The sequence below is a fragment of the Bubalus kerabau genome, chromosome 1 (assembly GCF_029407905.1).
Source record: "Bubalus kerabau isolate K-KA32 ecotype Philippines breed swamp buffalo chromosome 1, PCC_UOA_SB_1v2, whole genome shotgun sequence".
NCBI classification, from domain to species: domain Eukaryota; kingdom Metazoa; phylum Chordata; class Mammalia; order Artiodactyla; family Bovidae; genus Bubalus; species Bubalus kerabau.
Window position 1 is genome coordinate 257,612,759 of NC_073624.1, and position 16,317 is coordinate 257,629,075.

The 16,317-nt window shown below is 38.5% G+C and overlaps 1 long non-coding RNA gene across 1 annotated transcript in view; it reads right to left on the reverse strand.

Annotated features, from left to right (window-relative positions):
• The window catches only part of LOC129639000 (uncharacterized), a 25,325-nt gene continuing 9,008 nt past the window's right edge, over nt 1-16,317 (reverse strand). The window contains exons 2-3 of the long non-coding RNA XR_008708127.1: nt 2,594-2,755; nt 1-146 (exon numbers count right to left, since the gene is read on the reverse strand). This is a non-coding gene — a long non-coding RNA (uncharacterized LOC129639000). The remainder of the gene's footprint in view (nt 147-2,593; nt 2,756-16,317) is intronic.

Below are 16,317 nucleotides of genomic sequence, written 5' to 3' on the forward strand. Positions count from 1 at the left end.
AGAAACAAATTAATAAATTTATTTTTTTAAATGTGTGTTTTTCAGCATTTGGCCCTAGGCGCTCCTCTCTGGTCACTTTATACTGGGAGTTCTCAATGTTGGTTTTCTTGTTTTTTTCTTTTGGAGGCACTGACGCCTTTGAGAATCTGAAAAAAACAAAACAAAACTATGCTCTCACTCTCTAGAAAAATGAACATAGATACACACAAAAAGCTTTTGTGAATTATTTAAGCTGGTTTGCAAGACACCTTCTTCTGTTCCACACAATTTGGTAGTGTAATCTTCACTTACCATCAATATGCTGATTTCCAAACTTAGATTTTCAGCTAAGATCTGTTATCCTCTATGCCAGACTCTCAGAGCCAACTACTTACTGAACTTCTATCACATGCCCCCCAAACCCAACATGTCCAAACTATAACTTATTATCTTCTTTCCCTAAACTTTACCTCCTCCTCTGTTTTATATCTTAGGACAGGGCACCACCAACAATCCAATTACGTCCAGATACCTCTCCTTTAACTCCCCTCTCCTTATCCATCACAAGAACTGCAAACACGAACTTCAAAATGTCTTTTCAATGCCTCCACTTCTCTGCATCCCAATGTATGCCAACCTCACCAAGCCTCAGCATTTTCTCTCTCTTGACCTACTGCAACCGCCTACTAACTGGTTCTTCTGCCTCCAGCTTTTTTCTTCTGTAATGTATTCTCTGTGTCTTTGCAAATGCAAATTGGATTATGTCACTTCCCTTGTGGCTTCACAGCATCCTTCTTCTATTCATAAACAGATTTACCATCAAACCTGTTTTATAGTTAGAAGAAAGTTGATACAAAGAATGTTTAACTGGCTCTCTGTAATCCCCAAATCATTCACTAAAAGGACACAGAGTTAACATTTTCTGATCTTGTCCCAATTTCTTTTTTATATGATGAAGGTTGTATTAACACCTGCCTTTCCTAAGATTTTATGAAAAAAAAAAAAAAATGAGGCAGTAACAATTCTAACAACTTCCATTTGCATAGTGCTTTGCAATTTACAAGATGCTTTCATATATGTTTTACTGCAATAAATGTGAGAGGACTTTGAAACACTGAAACCACAAGATAAATACAACATTTAAAAATGTTTCCACATAATATTTCACATGTGAAAGTCACTGAGAATCAAGGTGATAGGACAGGAAAGTGAACTAGTGTTTCTGAAGGTTGACCCTCATTAAGCTCTTTCATACTGTCAGCCCACCGCCCTATGTATAGCTAGAGGTCTTCTCAGAGAGCCATGGCCCCTCCCATTTGCAGATGGACTAAGTAATTTTAGCGTCTAGACTGCCTACACTGGCCCTTGAAAAGTCACATTTAGTAGAATCTTTAAAAAGCATCCTCTTTGTTCAGAAACTATTCAATCTGGAATATGATCTCTCCGTGACTTCGCGCTACTTGTGGCAGGAATTTTATCTTTTAGTAGAAAGCCTGCAATAATATTATGTCCTTGGAGGAAAGTGAGAAGGAAAAAAAATTTCACATCACAGTGAGTGACTCAAAAAATACAAAAAATTAATATAACAAAACCTTTAGAAAAGGCATAGAAATGTATGTACAAAACTACTCTTTCCCATTTTTTTTTTAAGGTTTTTACTTGTCTTTTATAGGCGATTTTGAAAAGACGGAGGGAAAGTCTTTCTGCTCCTCGCTATAGAAGCTACTTCAAGCTGGCTATTTGGAGGAGACTGACTTTGTAATGGGAAAACATGGATAGTTTAATCCATCCCCTCCTCCACAGTGTGACCGACCACTCCTTCTCCTTGACCCAAAAGCCTTAGCAGAGGAAGAAGCGATGGGACAGGCAGGCTTGAAAAGTTCTAAAGAGTGGTTTTGTATTCATGTCTAAATGAAGAGATTCATGTCACACCAAGAAGAATCCATAGGGCCTTTGCATGGAAACAGCAGTGCTGCGAGCAGAACCATGGACTGTTGTGATACAGTGAGCCTAGGCTCCGAGCATGCTCAGTTGCTCAATCGTGTCTGACTCTTTGCAACCCCATGGGCTGTAGTCTGGGCTCCATGGGTATCTACAAGTCAGGGTGTGTCAATAGAGGTACAATTGCTTCTATGAGGCTAACATGGCCAGTTCTAGTGTCTTCAGGGGGGTAAGTAGAAGGTCCTTTCAATCCTGGACTCACAATCACGAAGATCTCAAATTTAGACTGTAGACATTATTTCCAAATGAGGTCACCCATGCAGCTGCAGAGCGAAACTGCCAGGATTGAAAGAAGCTCATTGTGTCATTTTAAATTTGTGTCTTCCCACTGAGACAACATGGAGAGTATTATCAAAGTCCCTGCCTTTGCCACCTGAAGTATTGCAAGAGCCTCTGGAACTGTCTTCCTGCCTCCACCCTTGCACCCCGCCACCTATTCTCCCAAAAGCAGCCATAGTGATTCTTTCTAAAATGCAAATATCACAGCTTTGATGGAATGCCTTCCCGTGAAACTCAGAGTAAATCTTGAGTTCCTAGTTTAGCCTATATAGTCCAGCATGATCTGAACTCGAGCCACCTCCTTTCAGCTTCACTGCACTCCAAGGAGACTGACCTTGCTCTCTCTGGAACAGGGCAGGGATGTCCCCATCTCAGGGCCTTTGCATCTGCTATTCCCTAGCTGAGAAACCCTTTCCCCAGATATTCCATTGCTTCTTGCTTTCTTTTAGGTCTTTCTTCAAAAGCGATTTCTTCAGAAAGGTGTTCTCCACACAACCTATTTGAAAGAACACTTCTGTCACTCTCTGTCCTTGCAGGATGCCTTATTTTTTCTTACACACACGTGCATCTGCATTTATGTAGCTTATTTGCTTTTTATCTTGCTCAAGATAAGAGAATATAAGCCCCATGAAAGCCAAAGACTCTGTTTTGTTCGCTGCTATATCTCTTGTGCTTAGAATAAGTACCTGGAACACAGTAAGTGCTTGGTAAATATTTGGGGCCCTGAACAGATGAACTCATTGGATCATACTGCATATGATGTGGGCTTCCCAGAAGGCCCCAGTGGTAAAGAACCCACCTGCCAATGCAGGAGACTTAAGAGACGTGGGTTCAATCCCTGTATTGGAAAGATTCCCTGGAGAAAGGCACAGCAACCCACTCCAGTATTCTTGCCTGGAGAATCCCCTGGACAGAGGAGCCTTGTGGGCTACAGTTCATAGGGTCACAAAGAGTCAGACATGACTGAAGCAATTTAGCATGCACGCATGCATATGATGTACTAAGAGTTTATTTCTTGCATGTATTTTGTAATAAAATCACTAAACTGCTAAATATAGATGCTGGAACATGGTAGCTTAGGGGAGTTTCCCACTCCACCCCTAGCTTCCAGTCCCAGCCTCCTGCACTGCAAGGAGCCATGTACATATGGTCGGACAGTCCAGCTGCTTGTCTAAGCCCTTGGCCACACTCTTCCACCCCGCCACCCTTGCAGCAAACTGCCCCCCTCCGGAAATTCCTCTGGTACAGGATGTGTCCACCAGCAACAGGGGTTGCCCTGCTGGGAAGAGGCCACACATGCCTGGAAATGAGCACAGACTGTTTGGGTGGGAAACTCTGGTGCTATGGGCATCCAAAGCAGGTTCTCTAAGGGAGAGCACGGGCCCTGAAGGACATGTCATCTGGCCGGGGGAGGGGCATGGCTGACGGACATGTAGAGCAGGACCTTTAAAGCTATCTAGCCACTAGCCGCTTGTGGCTATTTACATTTTGAATTAATAAAAGTTTGGTGAAATTAACCATTCAGTTCTTGAGTTGCACTAGTTACATTTCAAATGTTCAGTAGCCACCTGTGGCTAGTGATGACCGTATTAGTCACACGGCAGATATACAGTCTTTCCACCATCACAGAAATTTCTAATGTACAGCATTAGCCCTTGAAATCTCTTGCCCAGGTTTAAGTGAAGTCTACTATAAGCTCTGTTAAACGACTTGATTTATTCAGAAAACATTTACTGAGCATCCACTGTGTTCCATGGGCCATATGAGTTACTGTGAAATCAGAAATGGACAAGGCACAATTTCTGTAAAGGACATGCCATCTCAGGCAGGCCTGTGGCTGAATCACAGACAGGGAGTAAAATCGTCATGCCCATCCCATGACGGAACCTTGGCAGTGGTTCTATTCAAGCAGCATCAAGCGAACACAGGTGTTCTCCTCAGGGAAATGAAATACAGGAAAAATGGGGTTAAAGAAGGACAAAACCAATCCAGCAGTTTGTAAATCAAAGAACACTAGACCCAGCACCTCTTACTTAACAGAAACTTCTGCCTTCTGAAATAGACTAGATGTTAGAATGACAGAAACTAGCTCATCCTACTTCATGAAGTTTGTCTCGCTTTTTAAAATAACTGAAGAGAGAAAGTACAATGGCTGTTTTTAAAACCACATCTTTGAAGTTTTATGTCTCTGTGGTTTAATGTTTTTCTGGAAAAAAATTACCTATTTGTATATGTAATCCAAAGTCTCCCCAAGTATGTATATATTTTTCATGGTTTCTTTTTTTCAATTCTTTCCCCCTAGTACAGAACACACAGAAAATTAGAATTTAACTAATCACTCGTGTTCCCACCCAAACTGTCCTGAGGAACCCTGTTTTGAAAAAAAATTACCTTACAAAGTTAAGCCTGGATTCATTTTTCTGAATTGGACCCATTTCATTCCAGCAATTTTGTTCCGTTCCAGCAAATGTATTAGACAGTCTTGCATAGATATTGTGTGAGAATAAAGGCAAGGTTTGTATAAAAACGCTTACCTGACTTCCAAAATAGTTTCAAGTTTTCCTTCTTAGTATTGTCTAGCCATAAAATCTAAAACATAAAAATCCTTACAGAAGCTTTTGAGAAAACAAAAGGCAAGGCTAGGTTCCAGGACTTTGGGACTTCGTTAGTTTTGTTTATGCTCCTAATTAGTGTTAAATTGTTAACTGGTTCTTCATTTCACAGAAACTTTTGATAATTGGCAGCTGTCAGTCAGGCAAGTTTGAAACATGTTATTCTGAAAGTGTAAAGACACACGTTCAAATATGCATTTTCTCTTGGGGGTGAATGCCTAGGCCAACAAAACACCATGCCTATTGCAGTAAATTTCTCATCATTATCATGGATACAATATTTCATCCAATGATATTGTCTAAAAAAATTAAATTGCCATTTATAATCTATTAATTCCACACATGCTACTAAAAACAGATTTTTGCCTTTGTTTTGTCTAGATTCTCTATCCTAGAATTTCCATATACTTCCTACAGGTACACATTACATATTGTAGTACTGTATGTCTACACCACCTGATGGATTTGTATTAAGTCCACATTCACTTTTCTGTTTTTGCAGAATATCTATTCAATTTCAAGATATTTATTTTCATAAATTTTAAGTATATTTAATATGCACAGGCAATTAAATGCTTTAATATCATTTCCTAATAGACTAACGTTAATGAGTTTATTCTGGAAACATTACAAACCAGCTTAATTCTATTTAAATGGCCTATAAGGAAGATTTATTTGGGGTGAAGAGAAATTTTGCCTTTAGAGAACTGGTGAATGTGTTTCACTTTCAGTAAAGTATCAGAAAGATTATATCCATAGTTCTAAGATGAGATCTTCATTTATGGATTCTTTGGAGATTCATAAACTTCTCTAGTTGGATCCCTCTTCTTCATAAATGACACAGATCTGTAGAACATCGTTACCATCTTGTTCTATTAAATACATATTTTAATTTCCTTTCAGCATAGTACTGTAAGTTGAATTGAAAGCTCAAACTATCATTTATCCTGAGTGCCAAAAAACTTGTGTGGTCCAGAAAAAGTAGCTATTCACAAAGCCATATTTCATTGTAAAATTACCTCTTATAGAGTAAAAACAAACTTTCAAATTTAAAAATAAAAGACTGGAATATACTATTAGCCTGGCCTGTATCCAGACATATTGGCTAGACCATTTTGTTTTTCATTCATTGCCCAAACCTCAAGTTCTAAAAATTTCATATACTTCTGCATTTTAAAGAGGGGTTTGGTATGTTACCCCAATACAAAATAAAAAGTTTAAAAAAGAAAAAAAAGTGAAAAGAAATAGTCCTAACTGCCACTCTTTTCTCCATATTATACTGATGCTTGCCAAACTTCATCTTTCAGTACTGGGATACCAAGTATTTTGGCATTGCTTTGTTTGGGGAAAAGAAGTTTGGAGGAAACAAAGGTTCCAAAAATTACAGAATGAAAGTTTGAATGAAACAAAGGATTTCTCAGATCTAATAGAGTGGAACAGGCCTTCCTGGGACATGAAGATACTTAAGATGGCTCAAAGCAGAAAAATATAGTAGGCTAAGCAACCTAGATAGCATATTAAAAAGCAGAGACATTACTTGGCCAACAAAGGTCCGTCTAGTCAAGGCTATGGTTTTTCCTGTGGTCATGTATGGATGTGAGAGTTGGACTGTGAAGAAGGCTGAGCACCGAAGAATTGATGCTTTTGAACTGTGGTGTTGGAGAAGACTCTTGAGAGTCCCTTGGAGTGCAAGGAGATCCAACCAGTCCATTCTGAAGGAGATCAGCCCTGGGATTTCTTTGGAAGGAATGATGCTAAAGCTGAAACTCCAGTACTTTGGCCACCTGATGTGAAGAGTTGACTCATTGGAAAAGACTCTGATGCTGGGAGGGATTGGGGGCAGGAGGAAAAGGGGACGACAGAGGATGAGATGGCTGGATGGCATCACTGGCTGGATGGCATCACTGACTCGATGGATGTGAGTCTGAGTGAACTCCGGGAGTTGGTGATGGACAGGGAGGCCTGGCGCACTGCGATTCATGGGGTCGCAAAGAGTCAGACACGACTGAGCGACTGAACTGAACCAAACTGAAGCATATGGTATGGGCTTCCCTGGTGGCTCAGCAGTAAAGAATCTACCTGCAGTGCAGGACACCAGGGTTCAATCCCTGGGTCAGGAAGATCCCCTGGAGGAGGGCATGGCAACCTCCAGTATTCTTGCCTGGAGAATCCCATGGACAGAGGAGCTTGGTGGGCTATAGTCCATGCAAAGAGTCGGGCATGACTGAGTGACTAACACACAACACACAAGTATACAGTAGATTCTCAAGAAAAGTTTGGATGACTATATAAATGAATGAATAAATGAATGAACACATTGAGTGTGAGAAGTGTTAACACACTACTTTATGGAATTTTTCTAAGGTTCGAGAGCATTTCTGATTGAAATTTTTCAGGTACCTGCAGCATCCAACGGTTTCATGTAACTTATGAACCCAACATAAATATTTGCTATTGTGACTGAAAAAAGAAATGAAGAAATACAGCTTTTTAAAAATTATATTTCTTACAGTGGCGTATGAGGAGAACCCCACTGCCCTTTACACTTGTTCACTCAGGAACTAGTTTTCAAGGGAATATATAGGTATCTTCACAGCCACCATAGTTGGATGTGAGTTGGGTTAATGTAATGAAAATGAAAGTGACAATTGTACAAAGACAGCACATTATCTGGGCCTCCCTGGTGGCTCAGAGGGTAAAGAATCCACCTGCAGTGCAGGAGACCTGGGTTTGATTTCTGGGTTCGGAAGATCTCCTGGAGGAGGGAAAGGCTGCCCCCTCCAGTATTCTGGAGAGTCCCGAGGATTCTCCGGAGAAGCCTCATGGAGAGAGGAGCCTGGTGGGTTACAGTCAGTGGAGTCACAAAGAGTAGGACACGACCGAGTGACTAAGCACAGCACAGCACAGCACGTCATCTATGGCTAATATTTTAACTACCCAAAATACAAGAGAAACATACTATGGCATGTGGGCTGCTGGAAGGATATAGTACTTGGAGGCATTCTCGTGGAGGCTCTTTTTTGGTGGGAAGAGAGAGAAACATCCTTGACTTTAGGTCCACCTTCTCTTTCTTGGTGGTAAGCATAGTGCCAGCTTCAACACGACACATCACTGCTCTGAGAAGACCACAGAAGGGACCCAAGTGGGTATTGCTGGCCACCTCTGTCTCCCGAGGAAGATGCCCCCAAGAACAGAGGATTCATTACAGTCTTGGCAAAACACCAGCTCACACCAGCTGCGTGTGGGACTGCTCAGCCTCTTGCCCAGCTAAGAGGCATAGACAAGGCATAGTCTTGCTCGGCAGGTTTTCATAAACTCTCTGCTAACCTAGAGCATTCATTCTTGGACTTCTGGGGAAACAGAGTTGTTTAATCCTGAGTTCTTAAAGGCAAACATATTTTCTTTTCAAATCTACTCCTGGAATTTATGAGCTTTGGAAAGCAACATTCACAGCAGATTTGAGATTTCCATTTCTGGTAAAGGCCAAGTGAGTGGTGTGAGTTCCATCTATTACCTGTTATCCAAATGCACCAAATCAGGAGGTAAAATAGGGGGCTAGTGTGGGGGGCAGGGTGGGAATCTGTTACTTCAGTTAGATTTACAGGGAGTCCTTGTAAACAGGGTGCTAAAAAGTGTGTTGGATTTTTTTTAACCTTTTGTGACACACAACAGAGCTGTGAAATCAGTGAATTAAATAGTTCCAGTCCCCTGGGCACACATGAGCAATAGCATAAAAATGGACAGCACCCATTATAACATTACTGCTATGGAGCAGATGGACAGCTTCGGTTTCAGTCTTTTGTCCTTACTTCAGAATGGGGCAGAACTGGGAAACGACTGTAAATTTTCTCAAAAGAGATGAATAGGAAAGCTGTTAACTTTTTTCTTATTAAAAAAAGCAGCCTGGAAAAATTCCAAATTACACATTTTGCAGCTCTTTGACTGCAATTCTTTAGCTTTTGCTGCAAAACATCTGTAGGTGGTTAAGCATTTCCCACCCTCATTCCCCAAAATGGAATATCTCATTCCTGGCAAGACGTCCAATGCCCAAGAAGACATATGTTTACCAAACCAGTTCCCTGCCATATGTGTCCCACAGTTTATCCAGAGCACGATGCATGGGAGCTGATTGGCTTAGCTTGAGAGACTCGGAGAAGGAAAACAAGCAGGAAACAGATTGAGAAAGAAGTCAAAGATGGGGAGAGGGTGAGAGAGAGGAAGAGAGAAAGGGAAAGGAAATGAGAATTACTTTTCATTTTCTTCATTCATTTTCCTCTTAAAACTTAATCTCTTCCTTTTTCAGTGACTGTATTTAATAAGAAAATTTCTGGTCATATTATAGTGTTTTTACTGCTACTAGGTAATTTCCAAAATTATAGAATGTCAAAATAGCAAAGGTGTCATATAGATGAACCCTAACACTTGAGATATTTTGATATCTAGTCATCTCTGATTTTTTTCTATGATATGTGATCAAATTATCAAATAGAAAAAACATTAATAACCACTTGAGTTTAAATTTTAATTTTGGACTTATAAAAAGTTATGTTTGTCATATTTTGATAAATTCCAAGACAGAAAACCTCAAATGCAAAATAACCTTGCTGGACCAAATAAGTAATTCTAACCATCAAAGGGGAGGATAAAAAGGTTGCAAACATGGTATTTAGATTCACTGAAATAACTCTAAATTTTAAAGTAATTCCACAGAATAATAAAAATATCCTTTTAGCCAGCAAAAACAAGGCTGAAAAAGGAAAATGTATACTTTTTTTGAAAGTTTCTATTCTGCACATTAATTAAGATATTCTGACAAAAATACAACATATCAATGGGGCAAACTGTTGGTAGTAAATAGTGTCTAGATATTAATAAGCAAGTATGTTGATAATTCCCTAGAGCAGTTAACAGTTTTTAAAAATAATTTTACATATGAAAAATAATTTGAAGGACTCCAAAAGACAAAATTCTAATGTAAATACTAGATGTAAAATTAATATTGCTAATTATTCAGTCTTCCATAGCCAAACCACATTACTTCTGTGATGAAAAAAAATTTAAGAGAATTGACAGTGCTTTACCCATTCTAGTTTTACTACCATTTAGACTCTTCACAGGCAATGGATTAAACTGGGGTAAAGCTGTGGAACAGCAGGAATGCGTCACCTCAAGCACACAAATTCCCATCAAGTTTATGTATCATCTTTTAAAAAGCTTTTGCTATTTAATAAGATTTAGTGTCTTACTTTTAATCTCATATTGCAGTTGCCGGAAAAAAAAAAGAAAAGGAAGGGAGGGAGGAAGGAAGGAAGATCTAGCACTCGCCACCATGCTGCACTGTTGTCATGGGTTCACAATATGGGACATCACTTCCACCAGTAAGTAAACAAGATTCTCAAAGAGCACTTAGGAGACATACTAACTTTACAGTATTGTTAGCTGCAGAGGGTTTTAAATAAGCAAATGGTTTGTGGTTTTAATATAATATATCCTAGCAAAAGAAAAGAAAGTTAGACTAATGGCTGCTTCTATGTATTCATTCAGCAATTTTAGAGGAATTTAAAGTTGCATAACTCTTTTTCTTCTCTACTTTCACACTGCATATCAATTATTCTTATATCATTAACAGAAATTGCCATTAGAATTATTAGTTCCTGTTTTCTATGCCTATAATCGTACTTCACAAGTACTAGTTATTTATAGAGAACAACAAATGTTCTTCATGTTCTTTGGGGTCTTTCAGCAGATATTTGGAACATTATACTTAATATCACAGCCATTAATAATATTTCATATTTGTGGGGTTTTTTTTTTTGCTTGGCTTTGCTTTGATTTTGTTTGCTTGCTTTTTAGTTCCTTAAAAGCAAAGTTTACATGTGTTTCAGACTAAAATGTTAAAATTTCATTACAAGAATGAAAACAGGTTCACCTGATTATAGCAAATCAATATCTTATAAGGATAAAGGAATGGTGATTAAAACCTTTGGATTTGTTTTTCAAAAGAGAATAAAAATACATAGATTACTCAGAATGGACTATTTAGCTCTGTGGATCAAACTTAAGAATAAAAGTCTGTCCTTCAATTAACTTTTCCAACTTATATGTGATGAAAAAATTCTGATAATCAAGATAGCTTCAATTTTAAATACTTCTGCCAGACACAGAGAACTGTGTGCAGTTATGTCTGCATGCATCCTATGAAAAAACACGCACACCACTCTTTTGGAGGAAAGTTTCTCCTCTGTGTGGTTGTAGAAAGGTCCTAACACAAGACATTTTACATATTCCATTTTGAATGAATGGATGGATCAACAATTGGCAGTTACCAAAAAATGATCTAGTGAGTTTCATAAATCTGGTTTAAAATAGAGGATAAAGCAATGCAGATTGGGGGGGGGGAATTCGTATTCCAAGACAGCAAAAATACTGGTACTGACATGTTAGATTAATATAGTACAACTATTGTACAAGTTTATAAATTGTCTTACTCTAAATTTCACAGCAAAGAGTAATTAACTGGGGGAGGGGATGGAGCTAGAATGCTTGATGAAGATAAAGTGTAGTTGAAATATAGATGTACAAATAAAATGATTTTGCATTAAGTCTGGATCTACAAAAATCACAGGGGAAGATTCAGGTTTGTTTCTAGTCACTCCAAATAGATCTTTCTCAGTTTAATCTGTAAATTACTGCTACACTGCAGACCTAGGCAGGAATCACTGCAGTTCCTTGTGGGGACTATCTTATTTCCATTCTCCAGATGCAGGTTTTCTCCTTTCTCTACTATTTCAAGAACTGTAAGTAAGCAGGGCTCTAAAATTCAAGTTCAGTGTGCAGAGAGTTAATTTAAATTTGATAACAAATGGCTCTGCTTTTGAAATGAATGTAGCCTGGCAACTTCAACTGGGAACCCTTCGAGGGCCTCAATTATGTATGCAGCTTCTTTGAGAAATAGTTTCACACATCTGACCCAAGGCCCACTATGTTGTTGCCATGAAATAAAACTGTACGTGGGCATTGTTTCATTTCTGTACCGTCTACTCACTGCCAGACTCCACTCCCTTCCCCCATCCTGTGCATGCATGCACACGCACGCACACACACACACACATACACACACACACAAACTCCTTTATTGTCATTCTGCTTCTATTTTTCTAGTAGAGTGAATGTATCAATATAATTATCATAAGCATAATGGCCCCTGATTACTTTTTTTGTTATAAAAATATTCTGATGCTAACTGCTAAACTGTTCCGGTCAAAATCAGGAGTGGGAAACCTAAAAGATAAGCAAAGGGTTAAACCACCCACCCCATTTCATTTTTTTCAAAATGGCTGCTTTGTCTGTGTGCATACGCCAATAGCAAATGTCCTTCTGTTATTGTACAGCCAATTTGATGTGTCAAGTATTCATATGCTAATAACGGTACAGTTTCTCACTTTTTCACAGATAAATGGTAAAGATTGTTACAGACAGTGAAACACAAGAATAAACAGCTTTTATTTCAGACGCGATAAATTACTTTCCATTCAAATAACATGCGACACACGCTGCTGACCATTTTGTTTCTATTCACTGTTAGTTTGCCTTCTGGGTGTGTTTTTTTAGAATAGTTTGAAAATATTTAACAGATATGGACAGAGTTGTTACTAAAGACTTGATTGCATTAATTTGCTTTGTAGTCATTTCATCACTGGAAGTTCATTTTTATGCTCAGTTATTACAGTCTGAGAAAGTTTGATGGAAAATCTGACACTGTTTTCCTAATATGGTACAATCAAGTCTTTTTAAAGCTGGGTAATGACAGTATTTGAAGAATGGATATCTTCCTTTCCAGGTTAGCAGAAATGTCATTTAGTAAATAAAATCCCTGCTAAGAATATCACCTAAAAAGAGACACTTGAATGAAATGTAAGTTGTTCTCTCAGAACAAAGTGGAATTATTTGGTTTTCTGATGCATAAATATGTCCTTTTAAAAAAGGCTGAGTAGGTTAAATATGTATGATTAAAACATATATGTATTGTTAGAATGAACAATTAATGCAGAGGTGGGGATTTGAGCGTGTGTTTGGGGGGTAGGGGTGGTGAAGATAAATAATGGTCCTTAAAGAAATATTTTAAAAAGAATGTACTCACGAACAGGCATGCATTGATGACAGAGTTGCAAATCAAAAGAAACATTTCTGATTTCTTTTCCACCAATTTAACGAAAATGAGCTTACACCCTCTTGAGTTGTAATACATTTCCAAAAATCAGAAAACTTAAGAAATAAAGCTGATGATTCTTCCAGCTACTTCTTAAATTCACTTAATTGTGCCTAGATCATTTGTCTGAACTTTATGTATGATCACTATTTAGTCTATACTGGGTCTTCTATTGTTACTTATGTTTGATTTGGTTGTATCTTTAGGTGGGAAAGCACATAAAATTAAAAAACAAACACACAGAAAAGTAGCTGGATTCACTGGTAGGCTTAAAGATCACAGATTTTAAAACTGGGTTGCACAAAAGTCTTTTTTTTCCTAATTGCTCAAACTTAAATACATGTGTGCACATACACGGATCCAGACAAAATCACATTAGAGAATTTCCAGAAGCACAGCCCTTCATCACGTCAAAGTCTGCCTTGAGACATTAAGGATTCCAGAGGTAACTATGACATTAGGCCAGTGAGGCTGCAGCTCCCTAATAGTGTAATCAGCAGACTATGTTTTTACACAATTCTAGTACAAAAACTAGCCTTTTAAAGGCAGTCCTATAAATCCAGGCCTTTTCTCCAAATTCCAAAATACCAGAGATGACTGTTATATCATATCAATGAAGAATAATGCAGGCAAGTGACTGATTTTATGTCAAACATGGACAATCAAGGGGTTTTTCTTCTATAGGGCCATACACAGAAGCTAATAAAACTTGTTCCCCCTTCCTTCCCCTCTAATGCCATCGTTAAACCTATAAATTAATAGGATAAACTTTTAATATCTATTTTAAATCTTCCCCTTTATATATGTTATTAATAACATTAGTTTGCTACAAGAAGAGTAGTTAATGGCAGATGAGAGACTAATTTTTACTTTATGGGACACCCATCAAAAAGTGACTGTAAGCTAATTTATCAAAATTGAAATAAAGTAGGACACCAGTAACTATTTCAAGAATTAATTTAAAATGTGATATATGCCACACATGCTGCATTTCTCGGATTGTGTTATTAAATGTTTCTTAACTAATTATAAAGACTAACTGGAAAAGTTTTTACCCATCCTTTCTTTTCTTCTCCCATCTTGTCTCTCTTCATCGTTCTAAATACAACCAGGCCTCACTCAGAGCTCTGAATCTTCTATTTTCTCCCTTTTAATTCTTGGTTTTAGAGTAAATGGCACAATGGTCACAAACACAGGAATATACAACAGGGACTTGGGGTTTCTTTTGTTGCCTATTTCAGTAGCTCCTGTCACTTCGCCCTCAAACACCATTTTCATTTACTTTGGGAGCTGCCTTTTTAAGGACAGAGGTTTGAATTACAGTGGACACATAGTTACTGGGGACTACCACAGAATGTGTCAGCTGTATGTGATATCAGGTCTTTCATAAAACACTCCTGTATACCAACTCCAGGCAAACTGACCTGGGCTCAGGGAGTGGCAGCCTACCCTCATTCACCAGGGTTTCATTCTAATGGAGGCCTCAATACAAAAAACAAGTAGAATGAAATACCAAAACGCCAAGGGGCTACTGATGGTCAGGAGGAAACAAGGCTTTTGTGTTTTGCCTCAAAGGTGCAGGTTGTGTTGGTTTTTGCCATACATCCACGTGAGCCAGCCACAGGTATACATAAGGCCCCTCCCTCTTGAGCCTCTCTTCTACACCTCCCTCCCCAATCCCACCCCTTGAGGTTATCACAGAGCAATTATCCTCCAATTAAAAATAAATAAATTTTTAAACAATAAAATGTATTAAAGAAAACAACAGCAACAACAAAAAGTACAGGTTGGAAGTGTATGTTATAAAACACCCTGTAATTCACACTGGCTAACTAATTTGGAAGTAAGAATTAACAGCTTTCTTTTTTAAGAAGTATGAGAATGGTGTTTTGAGGTTTTGAGTTTGCCTGTACACATCTTCTCCAATTCATTTGTATTCTCTGCCAAGAGTTTTCAGTCTGTCATTTAAAAGGAAAAGTATTATATAGACGAGCCCTATTATATAGGGCGAGCAAAGAAATGACAGCATGGCTAAGTGCCATAAAAAGTCACTGAGCCTCTGAGTTCACTGAGTAAAATCATATTCCAAAGCTGAGGATGCTCTCCACGTTGAACTGCCTACATCTGTCTGTGGCTACCAGCTGAATGAAACAGTGTGACACGCTTACTTCTTCTCCTTGTAATCAAATCAACCATGAGGTGTTTCATATTTTGGCACAAATGGCACTCTACAAAAATAAATTATCTATACTCATGTGGTGCAAATGTCTATTTCTTGGTAATCTGTAGATATAGCGGAGTTTCTGAGTATCGTGCCAGTGTATCGTTTAGGTTATTACACATACAAAGGAAAATGGACACTCAGGGCAACGGTCAACATAAATCATGTGGAAAATCTTACATCTGGCCTTAAATATCTATATATTTTAAGCAAGAAACTTATTTCACCTTTCTCTGAAAGTGGAGAAATAAAATCTCCACAGGTCTTATGTTACTAAAATATGATGAATTTGTAGACGTGTAATTAAAAATTTTGTCTTAACTGAACTGCAGTGTGAATTTAAGTCCAAGACTATCAGGATAAGAAAACATTGCCATTAAGGGCAAATCTACAAATATTACAGACAATGAAAAATTGAGGCATTATCTGAATAATGCAAGCTTTGAAAAGTGACTCTTGAAATATGCACTGGGCCCAGGTTATCTGGATAAGGATCTTAATTATTCACTTTTTATAGATCCAACCTGACTGTATCTGAATTCATTCACCAGTGGTTTGAGGATCGTTAAACATGGCAAACCTAACAAACAAGCATATCCCTCAAGCTCTCAGACTGGTATTTTCTGCATCCATCTTTGAAGGAGCAAAACCCCTACCAGGAGAGACTCTGTCATAGGCAGAGAGGCAAGAGATCAGGTTTCCTCTAACCTGTGTGCCATACATAAAAGCTGATAGTTTTGGTGGTTTGGGCCACAGAATGAAAGTCATGGTTTTTCTTCTGTGCAGTCACAGGAATGAGGAGTCCTGTGAGTCAACAACAAGCAGAGCTACAAAGGAGAGCAGGACTAATGAAAAGAGGGTAATGGGCCTTCTCCGCCTGCTCCCACATTGATGCGCCACCCTGGATAGCTCATTAGGGTACTCAGCAGAATAAAAGCGTCCTTTAAATAAAGCTTCCTTGTTCCAAAAGAGTGTATTCATCACCTCACACATGTCCAAGATAGGAGCGCTTTCTC